The following is an 11,719-nucleotide window of genomic DNA, read 5'->3' as shown; positions in this document are numbered from 1 at the left end:
TTCTCTCTCTTGGTTAATGATCCTGCTTCTTATTTCACTGACAAAAATGAGCTCTAAAAACAGAGAAGTACCCATCCGTTCATCATGAAATCTTCCCACCCTCAATGCCCTCATTTGATCCACGCGTCCTGCCCTCCCCCTGGTTACAATGTGGACTCTGCCTCGGTATTGGGTCTACCCCTTAGTCAAGGACATCACCTCAGCAATTTTTTTCCATTTCCCAGGAGCCACCGAATTTTTCTTTTCTACTAAGTCATTCCCATCCACATCAGACAAGCTCGACCATGTCCATCTGAAAACACAGCTTTCCTCAACTCTGCGTTCCTCTCCAGCGACTCCTGCTTCTCTGCTCACCACATGGGGAGAATTTCCCAAACAGCATCTGCGCTGATTGTTTGAACTTTTTACCCATTGCTCTGAATTTCATTCCATTAGGTGATCTTCTCTATCTTTCCTCTGAAGCCTCTTAGGTTAGGTTGCTAGTGACCACCATCTTCCTAAAGTCAATGTCAGTTCTCTGATTTTATCTTATCCTATGTCTCGGAAGCAGCTGACATGGCTGATTATTTCTTTTCTCTTCAAGTGCTTTCTCCTGGTAATCTTTCCGCCTTGAACTGCTCCTCCTCGCCTTCCGGTCACCCACAGCTGCCACTGCTGTCTGGTCATCATGTGCGCCATCTCCAGGAGGATGGCTCCTGGGCATTGGTCTCTGTCCTTGGCTTCTTCCCAGAACTCTAGGTTCGTGTATCCAAGTACCTACTAGCTATTTGACATACGTTTGTGTGTCCAACAGGAACCTCCAACTGAACGTGCACAAAGCAGAACTCTTCTTTCTCCTATTTTTATAACCCAGTCCCTAACCCAGCCTCCCCAACCAGATCTCTTCCTCAGTCTTCCCTGTCTTTGTTTGGAACGAAAACTAGTCATTGTCCTTAAACTGTTTCTCTCTGTCACCTCAACCAGACAATTGGCAAGTCTTGTTAACATCGTCTTCATAGAATAGATCCTGGATCCCACTACTTCTCACCACCTCCCGCAATGCCACCAAAGTTCAATGCATGGCTCCCTCTCTAGCTGTATTTCTCTGCTGCATTTCTGTATTTGCTTCTTAACTGGTCTCCCTTGCTGCCTCTGTCCCCGTGTAGTCTTGTTTCCAGATTGTAGCCAGTGCAGACTTTTAAATATTAATTGCACATTAAAAGTCCTCCAGTGTTTTCACTTGAATTAAAAAAAAATTTCCTTAGCATAGGCGAAAGCCCCTTCTCTCCAAATTTATTTTATGTCCATTTCTTCTTGTTCATTCTGCTCCCACCGTGCTAACTCCTTTGTGTTTCTCACACCAAACATGCTCACAGCTCAGGGCTCCTTCTCCTTGAGGCTCTAATGCCTAAAATATATTCTCCCCACAAAGGTGCGTGGCCTGCTCCCTCACTTCCTTCAGGATTCTGCTCAAGTGTCCCCTGTTCACAGGGGTTTTCCCAGACCACCTGTTAAACTCTTACTCTCCTCTTGTCCCCATCACCCTCTAGCTCCTTAACCTGCTTTGCTTACTGCAATCTGATTACATTCTATGCTGTTTATCCGTTTACTTTAAATTATTTCTCTCTCCAGTCAGGCCAGAGAGCTTGCCTGTCCTTCGCAAACTCCAGGATGTGCAGCAGTGCCCGGTAGAAGGGGGCACAGAATACATACTTCTCAAATGGTTGAATGGACACATATAAAGGGCTTAGCATAGTGGCATATATATTTGTGTTTATTTTTCTGATGTTATTGCTTATCTAAGGTCTTAACTGTTCTGTTCTTATGTGATGAAGGGAAAAATTGGAGCTATTGGGTGACGTGGGGAAACAGAATTTCTACACTGTCACCATCATTACTTGTTCAAAAAATTAAAAAAAATTTTTTTAGTCATTTGCCACTAAAGAATAAGAATGTTTCTGGATTTTGGTGAAGATATTAGAATCTTAATTCTTTTAGGTTTAAGATTCTACTTAAGGTTCTATTCAAACATTCAGATAATATTTTGCACACTGACACTGAAAATCAAGGCAGGGCCCCCCACCCCCCCAGAAAAGTCAGTTGTTTTTCAAAACTAAGTTATATAAACATAATTACCATTTCATAAGTTTTATCTTATAAATGTTGTCTTCTATTTAATATTTGATAATAATGTCTTTTTTGTAACTTGTGAGCCAAAAATACTAAATATTTTTCTTGAGGCATTTGATATTTTTTGACAAAGATGTTTGGCTTTTATGTGATGAAATATCTGTATGGTTCCCTCACCATGTTGTTTAAAATTTTATGATATAGACTTGAAATAATTACTTAATATCAGCACTAAATTCTTACACATTTTTTTTTTTTTTGTCCTGGATCTACTTTTTTCCTATTTGTCTCTGAGTTCTCAGATGTTCATCTCCAGGCTCTTGCCTGATGCACAAGGAAGAAGTCACAATGAACAATTAAACCTACCTGCTGGCCTCTCCCTAGAACTCAGGACCCGACTTCCATCACGTTGTCTACCAGCCTTAGGATACACATGTCATATGTGACAGATCGGAGTTGGAAACAAAGGGAGATAACTTGCCTGAATCTCTTCTCCCTTTGATTTACAATATGATTATAATTTATAATAGTCAATTTCTATAAAGAAAACTTTCAAATCCTTGAAGGACATAAAATAAGTCTCTAGTAAGTAGAAATATATATGAGGTTCATGAATAGGAAGTTTAATATGCTAAACTTGTCAATTCCCACTGAATTATTTTATCATTCCAATGTGATTTTAATTGAAATGTATGCAGGCACACATTAAAAGTCCAGAATAACACAAAAATGCACCTGGGAGATTTTTATTACAGTAAGAGTGGATTTTCAGATTAGTGAGAAAAAGATTATTCAGTAAGCAGTATGATAAAATAGTAATTAGAGTAAAGGAGGACTTTTTAATTTACTCCACACCTCAAATAAATACCCCATACTCCAGGTGGATAAAAAAATTAAATTAAAAAATGAAACCATAACAGCTTTAGAAATAAAAAGCATGGGTCAATATATTTACAGCCATTCTAAACTTGGTATAATAAAAGGAAGCAGAAAGAGAAAAGTGATACATTTGGCTACTTAAAACTTAGAAAGATTCTTTATGCCAAAAATGTGGAAAAATTAAGTCAAAAGACAACTGTATTGCATTTTGTGAATGTACCATATTTTTGTTACCCATTCTTCTGTTGATGTACACTTGAGTTGCTTCCATCTTTTTGGCTATCATAAATGATTCTACTATGAATATTCCTGTACAGGCTTTTGCTGGGACGTATGTTTTCGTGTCTCTGGATTGTGTACCAGGAGTGGGATTGCTGGATGGTATGGTAACTGTTACATTTTGAGGAGCTGTCAAACTGTTTTTCAAGTGGGCTGTACCATTTTAGAATCCTACGGACAGCGAATAAACCACTGATACATGCAACAACAGGAAGGAACTTCAAAAGCACAAAACTAAGTGGAAAAAGCCAGTCACAAAAGATCATAAATTACATAATTCAATTTATATTAAATGCCTGGAATAGGCAAATCCATACAAACAGAAAGTAGATTCATGATTACGAGGGGCTGGGGCAAGGGAGTAATGAGGAGTGAAGGCTAATGGGTGCAGGTTTCTTCTTAGGGTGACAAAAATGTTCTGAAATTAGTGATGAAATTAGGTAGTAATACAATTTAGCAATAGATATGCTGAATAGTACATTTTAAAAGGGTACATTTTATGGTAAGAAAAATGTGTCTCATAGAAGTTGTTATTAAAAAAAAAGACAAATGGAAAAGAGAGAAAATCCTTTTTATCACCCCACGCACTATGGTCAAAATGCATTTTTCGTAATTAAAAAGAGCTCGTTGTTGGGAAAGGTCAGGCAAAGATAGACAATCCAGTTGTCATGCCGGCGAGCAGTGCCCTATTTCACTCTGTCTAGAGAATGGAGAGTTAAAAAAAAAAAAAGATGTTATTCTTTTGTTCCTATACCTACAAATGCTTTGAGCAACACTTTTCCATTTTCCCAGGTAGCACATTTGGGATATAATCATTTCTAAGTTTGTTCTTACAAAAGCTGTTTCTCTGGAAATAGACTTTTGTCAAGGGAATTTTTTTTTTAATCAAGCTATAATTAGACTTTACTTAATACACCCATAACTTTGCAACCCTGTGTATACGGCACACATGTTCTGATACTCTCCTGTGCCAACAGGGCACGTGTTCAGTAACCAAAACAGCTTTTAGATGTTGTCAGAGAGGCACCTTAAACCCTTTGATTTGCAGGAAGGAAAATTGTGTAGTTCCTTAATTACATAACACATGGGAGAAATGGCTGTCGAGGTTTTCCGACCTCCTTTCGCTATACTGATTTAGACCAAAATCCAGTAGCTCAGTCTAGGATCCTAAAGAAGCCTTTCTCTCAAAAGTTTTTGTTTATTATAACAAGTCATGGAGGAGAGAGGTAAGGAGACAGCAACAAGGGGAAGGCATTTTACAACCCACAGACAGAAAGACCCCTGAAACGTACATTTCTTCAACATTGTATTTTTAAAGCTTACACAGGCAGTCAACTTAAAACGCAGTGGCTACAGCTGCTACAGGAAAAACCAACTCTTACGGCAGCAAGCCTGACAAGGACTTGGGAGACCCACTGGACACGGCAGCCACAGTGATACTCCTGCAGGAAAGCCCCCTTTGGTGTTTGCTGTCAACAAGGTGTGCGTTAAGCCACCTGCCTGGAGACTGACAGGGATGCACTCCAGCAAGCAGAATTACCAGCCATTCACCCTCATGACAGCTTTTCTTTCTCTAAAGCTTCAAGACTTGGGGCAGAAAGAGTCTCATTTTAACAATTTCAAGTTGATTTCATACACAAGGACAAAAAAGACGAGATTCAAAAATACCCTTGGCCTCTTTAGAGTGGCAAAGAGAATCACAACATGTCATTTTAGAGACTAAATCACTAGGTGCAATATTCAGGTTTGCCCTCTGGAAAAGATCGGATGTTTCGTGCCAGGTGTTAAGTTATGGACGCAAATCTAAACGGGCAGTAAAATGCTGACTTTCAAAGAGCTGCGTTAACTTACAAGCCACTGACACACCTGCTATGCTCTAAGGGCCAACATCAGAGGCAGGAAAGAGTTAATTCCCTCCCAGTAAATCCCTTACTCAGGACCAAAGTGCTACCATTAGAAGAAGGGAATTAAAAATATATCCTATATTTGCCTATTAAGTATAGGCAACCTCCTTGGCTAAGTTTATTTTTAGGTATTTTGTTGTTTATGATGCAATGGAAATATTTATGCCAGTTATAAAATTCTGGTTTTTGAAGTGAAAAAAGAAAAAAGTGAACGAAGGGCTGCAAATGGCAAAATATCCTTCTTTCTTATGGGTGACCTGTATTCCACTGCATACAAATATGCTGCGTCTTCTTTATCTATTCAACTACTGATGTGCACATAGGATGCTTCCATATCTTGGCGATTGTAAATAATATTGCTGTTAATAGCAGGATGTATGCATCTTTTTGAATTAATTCTTATTTTGTGGTTGGCTTTTTTTCTTTGATAACTATGTAAGTTTAAAAGCTAAAGCTCTAAATGTTCTTAGAAACAATGAACAGTACATATGCGTAAATTAAAAAATATATGTGCAGTTAAAAAAAAAAAGAGCTATCAAGCCATGAAAAACATGGAAGAAACTGAAAAGACATATTACTAAATGAAAGAAGCCAATCTGAAAAGGTTACAAACTGTATGATTTCAACCAAATGACAGTCTGAAAAAGGCACAGCTACAGAAATAATAAAAAGATCGTGGTTTCCAGGGCTCTGGGGGGAGAGGAAGGAGGGAGCGATGAACACATGGAGCACAAGGGATTTTTAGGGCAATGAAATTACTCTGCATGACACTATAGTGGTGGCTCCATGTCATTATGCATTTGTCAAAACCCATAGAATGTACAACATCAAGAGTGAACTCTAATGTAAACTATGGACTTTGGTTGATAATAATGTGCCCATGTTGGTTCATTGATTGTACCAAATGTGCCACACTGATAAGGGATGTTGAGGGTAGGGGAGTAGATACGTGTGGGTGGGGAGGGCTGTGTGCAAACTCTCTGTATTTTCTGCTCAATTCTGCTGTGAACCTGAAACTGCTCTAAAAAATAAAGTCTATTAATTAAAAAAAAGAAAAAAAATCCTATATTTATTGTTCAGCCTGCAGGAAAAAAAAACTTAATTTAAAAATATATAAATAGATGAGCTTTTGTAAATGATTCTTGTTTGCTCTTCAAATTTTTAAATTTCAGAAATGAATAGGAAGCCCTGTTCTTAGTAATTTTTATATCATGCTCTCCTCAGAAGATAAGGACCCAAGTAGCCGTTCAGGAAGCCCTGCTCACATTGAGTAATTCATGCATTTTGAGACGTGAGCCATGCTTCTGCTGCTGAGTGTTTCTACGTACCATCTGTGCTTCACATTCACATTCAGGGTTTACAGCAACATCATTGCAGCCAAGCTGGGATCATTTAACACTATTTATCCTTACCTTGGATTTATCCTTGATTTCTCAAGAATAGAGACAGAATAAGGCAAGGGAAGGCATATAGAACACTTCATAACTGTGGAGAGTGTGTAGATGTCAGACACACTGAACAATCTTAATGCAGTGAAGGTTCAATTGAAGTCAGGATCTGGTTACAATCTAGTATTAATTTTCAGAAATATTCTCTCTCTCCCGACTTTTTTTCTCATTATTCTCCCATTTACCCTTTGTCTTACAAATACGTAATGATAAGAAACTCAGACCTGATTGGCCAAGTCATTTAATCACAGACATAAGCCATGGGTTTACTGCAGTTACCAGTTGAATCATTTTGACTAATCAATGCTACAGTAATTGGTAAACTTGCTAAAAGTACTTCCTTGCTGGATTAATGTTTTTCTCTAAGAAACTGTTTATTTATCTGAGTTGAAAAAAATTATCCCTCTGAAAGCATCAATCTTTTCAGGTTTAAGTTGATCTTAACAAATATATAGACTAGAACCTGCATGTACCCAATTTTATGAGTGAAAATTCATATTAAATGATCATGTGCTTCTTTATCAAAGTCGAGTACTGTTTAGGACACAAAACATTGCAGGGTCTTCATCTGGTAAAAGGGCAAAGAAAGCAAGGATCAAGTCATTTGACTCATTGAGGAAAATCACAAGAGAACAAAATGCTAAGTGATAAATACGTGATTTTCAGCACTTTTGATTTTCATTGACTTGCAATGCAGAGAAGAGAGGAGGAGCAGCCCCCACTTAAATCCATTCTGAGTGTAGGCTGCAGGGGCCTCATCTGGGTCTTCATGCTGGGGGTGCCTGCACAGACGGGCACATTTCTGTAGAATGGTCAGGAGACACGGGCCGGTCTGACCTTGACTTTCTGCAGCCAGGCTGCTGTTGGTGTTAGCCAAGGATGCAGCCACTGCGCTCCTACACCCCTCGTCCTCCTGTAATCTTTTCCACAGCTCAGCAGGCACGAGCTTAGAGAACGCAAATTTAAGTAAACTTAATTCCATTGGAGTGAGTGGATGGTTTTAAAGTATTTTAAGAACAAGAATAGGCAGCTTTCATATGCCACTCTTGTCTCCTCTAACACTATCAACCAATTAGAATTATATACTACATTACCTTTTGTTTATTATATGTCCCAAGCATTTTAAGCACAACTTGCAATCAGCTTCTCCAAGTTAGTTCTATGAAATCAGTGGCATGAACAAAAATCTCAGGCCATGTTTGAAAAGGAATTGCTATATTGGTGGTCTCTAAACTTTTTTGATCATGGCTCACACATTTTAGTTACATACATGTACTAATATAATATGGACATCATAAAACACACACAAAACTGAAATAAAAGATTGGCGTGAAAAAGAGAAGTAATAGTTCCTTCCAGCACCGCGGTTTGGGACCTGCTCCCATGTGTTCTGTGAAAGGTGCGCTCTGTGGGAAAGCAGCATGCCTTGGTTTAGAGCTGCGCTGTTGCACACCTTCTCAGAGCCTTCACGGTGCTGTCACAAACCGTGAGTTCCTGAAACGGGAGTCGAGGTATATACAGTGTTTCAAAGAAAGGCTGAAGTCAAAGAGCGCTGGCTTCCAGATCTGGATTCCACTGCTCACAGACATACCACTTTTGACTAATTATTGAAATTCTTTGAGCCTCAGTTCCCCCATCTGCTTGGTGAATATAACGGCACCCCTCCCTGAGTTATCCGTGGATCACACAGGAAGGTGTAAAGTCAGAGCTCGGCTGAGGGCCTGGCCTCCAGCAAGCACCCAATAGACATGAGCTCACTTCAACATATTCTATTTTTTTTTTTTTTTCTGGGCCACCTTGTTACCCTTTGCTGTGGAACACGCTTCTGGAAAGTTCCATATCAGACCATTCATTCACTGATGATTTTATTAGTTTATTTTTTCATTTTGACAAATACTCATTGACTTTCTTCTAAGCTAGCAGGCATAGTGGTAGGCTCAGGGCAACAGCTTAGAGGAATATTCTGAGGAACTGTCAAGTCATTTCCAATTCAGCAAAAATTTGAGAGCCTGCCATGTGCAGGCCCCTTTGCAGCGGTGGCGAGGGCCCAGGCAGACGTGACAGCGACCTTCACACAGCGTGAGTCTGAGGGCAGGGGGGTGTGAGGGACGCCGATATTCAAAAGAGAAGAAAAATAGTGCGAACTGAGCGCTGTTGGGGGGTGGGGCTGGAGGATGAGGGGCGTCTGTCCCTGTCCGGTTTGTGCATCATTGTAAGCCGCTCTTACCTCATCCTAAGGAACATAAGAAGTCATTTGCAAGTGACTTTGATCATGGGGTGACAGAATATTAGAAAAGACACAATATGACACATCAGTGAGCGTCAACACACAGGCGGACCCCTGAGAGGGACAGGGCGGCCAGGCCCCGCCGCCGTCGTTGATTTCATTCCTGACAATCAGTGAGTTTTATTGCCTCTTTATAAAATGCGGACTCTGCAGTTCCTCACGTAGCATAAATGTACTCCGGCTGTAACCAGTTTCCCTTTCTGTGAAGAGTCTTTCAGGAACAGCAGATGTGCCTACTCTGCCCTTGCTTGTCGCTGGCAGGCGCCTCCCACCCGCTCTTAAACTGACCGAGCAGGACCTGATGGGTGTGGTGGATCTGGCAGGATTCGTTTTATAGGAAACTCACTCTTTGTGGGAGGGCCTGGGCTGACAGACCTGCAGAGTGAAACTGTCCGCGGAGCCGAGGACAAGCTGCGGAGGTTTGTATTTTCACGCGTGGTTGAGGAAGTCAATTTGCCCTAAATACATTCAGGAGACAGTTCTGCCCCTGTTCATGGCCTATCCATTTTAAAGACATTTTTAATAAGCAGAAAATGCTTGTGTTGGGAGGAGAATTCTGTGAGGTTGCTAAGACAGTGACAAAGTGCTCGAATGAACAAAAAGAACATTTGGCCTTTAGTGTTTAGTGTTTTCCTGACTATTCCAGAGGCGAGCAGGAAGCGTTTGATCGTAAATATCCTCTGTTCGCTGTTTAAAAGCAGACAGTAACAGATGCATGGCTCCCGAAGACCAGAGGTGTGAAAATCCACGAACGAATTTCATTTTTTATTTAGTGCGATCGTTGGAAATTGCCACATAGGGATAGCTCTAAAAGGAGCGGTAATGTTTCATAAATAAGATCTGAAATTTACTGTTTTGTTATTTTTCTAATTTGGAAAAATATAGTTTTCATTTTGCTGCTTACCTTGACATTTCTTTTATAACCTTGGAATAATGTTCATGCCATATCTCCACTGGGTGGCAAAATAAATTTTAGAAGCATATAATTTAGTAAATCTTATAGGCTGAAATAAGATAAATAACACAAGAAATCCTGTACTTTTTCGCTCTTTGAGAAGGAGTCTAAGGGCTTATGAACAAAATCAGAAATATGTGAGAAAGTGTATCAGGGTACAAAGTTCAGGGAAATCTTGACATGGGTTGTATTAGTAAGGATTAGGCTGAACTACATATAACAGACAGAGCAAAATAACAGAAGTTTAAGCAAAACAGGTGATTTCTTCCTCATTAACAGAAAGTCTGTGGTGGGCAATCCCTGACTGCACGGCAGTTTGATGGTTACCAGGGATTTAAGCTTTCATCACCTTTTGCTTCACCATCCTAGCAGATACCTTCCGTTTTCAAGGTCACCTTACGATCCAAGACGATTTCTAAATTTAAATCATCTCATCCACATTCCAGGCTTAAGAAAGAAGGAAGGTTGGGGAGGGGGTCAACCTCTTACAGAGTTTTTCTGGAGGTCAGTACAGCACGGTAACACTGCTGCTTACTTCTGATTGTTCCTAATTTAGTCCCATGGCTGCACTCTGCTGTATGCGAGGCTGCAGCATTTAAGCGAGGTACATTACTGCTTCAACTAATATGAGGGGTGTATTCATTAAAAAAGAGAGAATATATTGGTCAAACAACTAGCAGACTCTGCCAGAACAGGTATAATTCCCCAAGTCAAAAAATAAAGTTATTATCTCATTGTTTTTAACAGACATGTGTGTGTGAATGTATATAAGTAGGTGTGTGCACATATATATAACTAAATCAGACACCAGTCATTGGTAGGGTGCATAAAGCCTTTAGAGAAAGATTATGGCGTTAACCATAGACACTGGAGCAATTTCCACACCTAACGAAAGACTTTGATCGGAAAGTATTTCCCAGATATTTATGTGTATATTTTTAGAGACTCATTTGCTTATAAACACAAAGTACTTGTAATAATTGTTGGAACATTTACCTTAACTTTGCCCTGCTGAAACTGCCTCTTGCATAAACAGAGGAAAGGTGCTAATCCAGTGTGCCAGTGGATGCGCTGGCAGGAGTCCATCGAGGCCACTGTCTAGAGCATTTCAGTGGACGTTGAAACATGCACTCATTTTAATTGCTGCTTTTTTGTATGTATCAATCTAGCTTTTTATCTTTACAGATACTGAAGCAAGAAAAAAATGTGAAAGGCAAGAGAGGTACACCTTCCTCCTGAGCAAAAGGAAGGGCAGTTCCCTCAGTTCTTAAGGAAGAGAAAACTCAGACCATTCAAAGGTTGCCTTCAACCCAGACAGAGCAAGTGCATTCACTTCCCAGAGTGATTTTTGTGTGGACACAATTGCATCTGTCTCCTTACTCTCTTCTGAGATTGGGTTTGATCTTTTTAATGGTTCTTTGTAACCAAGAGCTGGAAAACACAGGATTTAAATGTAGTGGGGAAGGAGGGATACTGAGCTGAAGTGAACAGCTGCTCAGCCAAGTAGCTGTTGATTTGGAGAGGAAAAGCTGGATCATATCTGAGTGGTTGCTATCAAAAGAGTTACAAGCTTACCTGACAGAAAAGTACCTGGATTTGAAATACGCCATCACAAAATGCCAGCCTGACATTAAACTGCTTTATAGAGGTCTCGTGTCCTTAAACAGCCTGCTGATTACCTGTGTCCCTGGGGTGCTGCCCTCCTCCCGGATTTCACAATACCCTGGCTTGTCTGTAATCACTGCAAGAGTGTCACCAACTTTGAAGATTTCTTGAAAGGAACTTAATTTTGATTTCCTTTGCCATCCTAGGCCATTTTCTTTCTGGCTGGGATGGAGAGCCAGCCTCCTTTCCCACA

The 11,719-nt window shown here is 40.1% G+C and overlaps 1 protein-coding gene across 1 annotated transcript in view; it reads right to left on the bottom strand.

Moving 5' to 3' along the window:
- EYS (eyes shut homolog) overlaps positions 1-11,719 on the bottom strand; it is a 1,185,765-nt gene that overhangs the window by 29,372 nt on the left and 1,144,674 nt on the right.

The sequence above is a fragment of the Camelus ferus genome, chromosome 8, assembly GCF_009834535.1.
Source record: "Camelus ferus isolate YT-003-E chromosome 8, BCGSAC_Cfer_1.0, whole genome shotgun sequence".
NCBI lineage: Eukaryota > Metazoa > Chordata > Mammalia > Artiodactyla > Camelidae > Camelus > Camelus ferus.
This window is presented reverse-complemented; position numbering and strand designations above follow the sequence as displayed.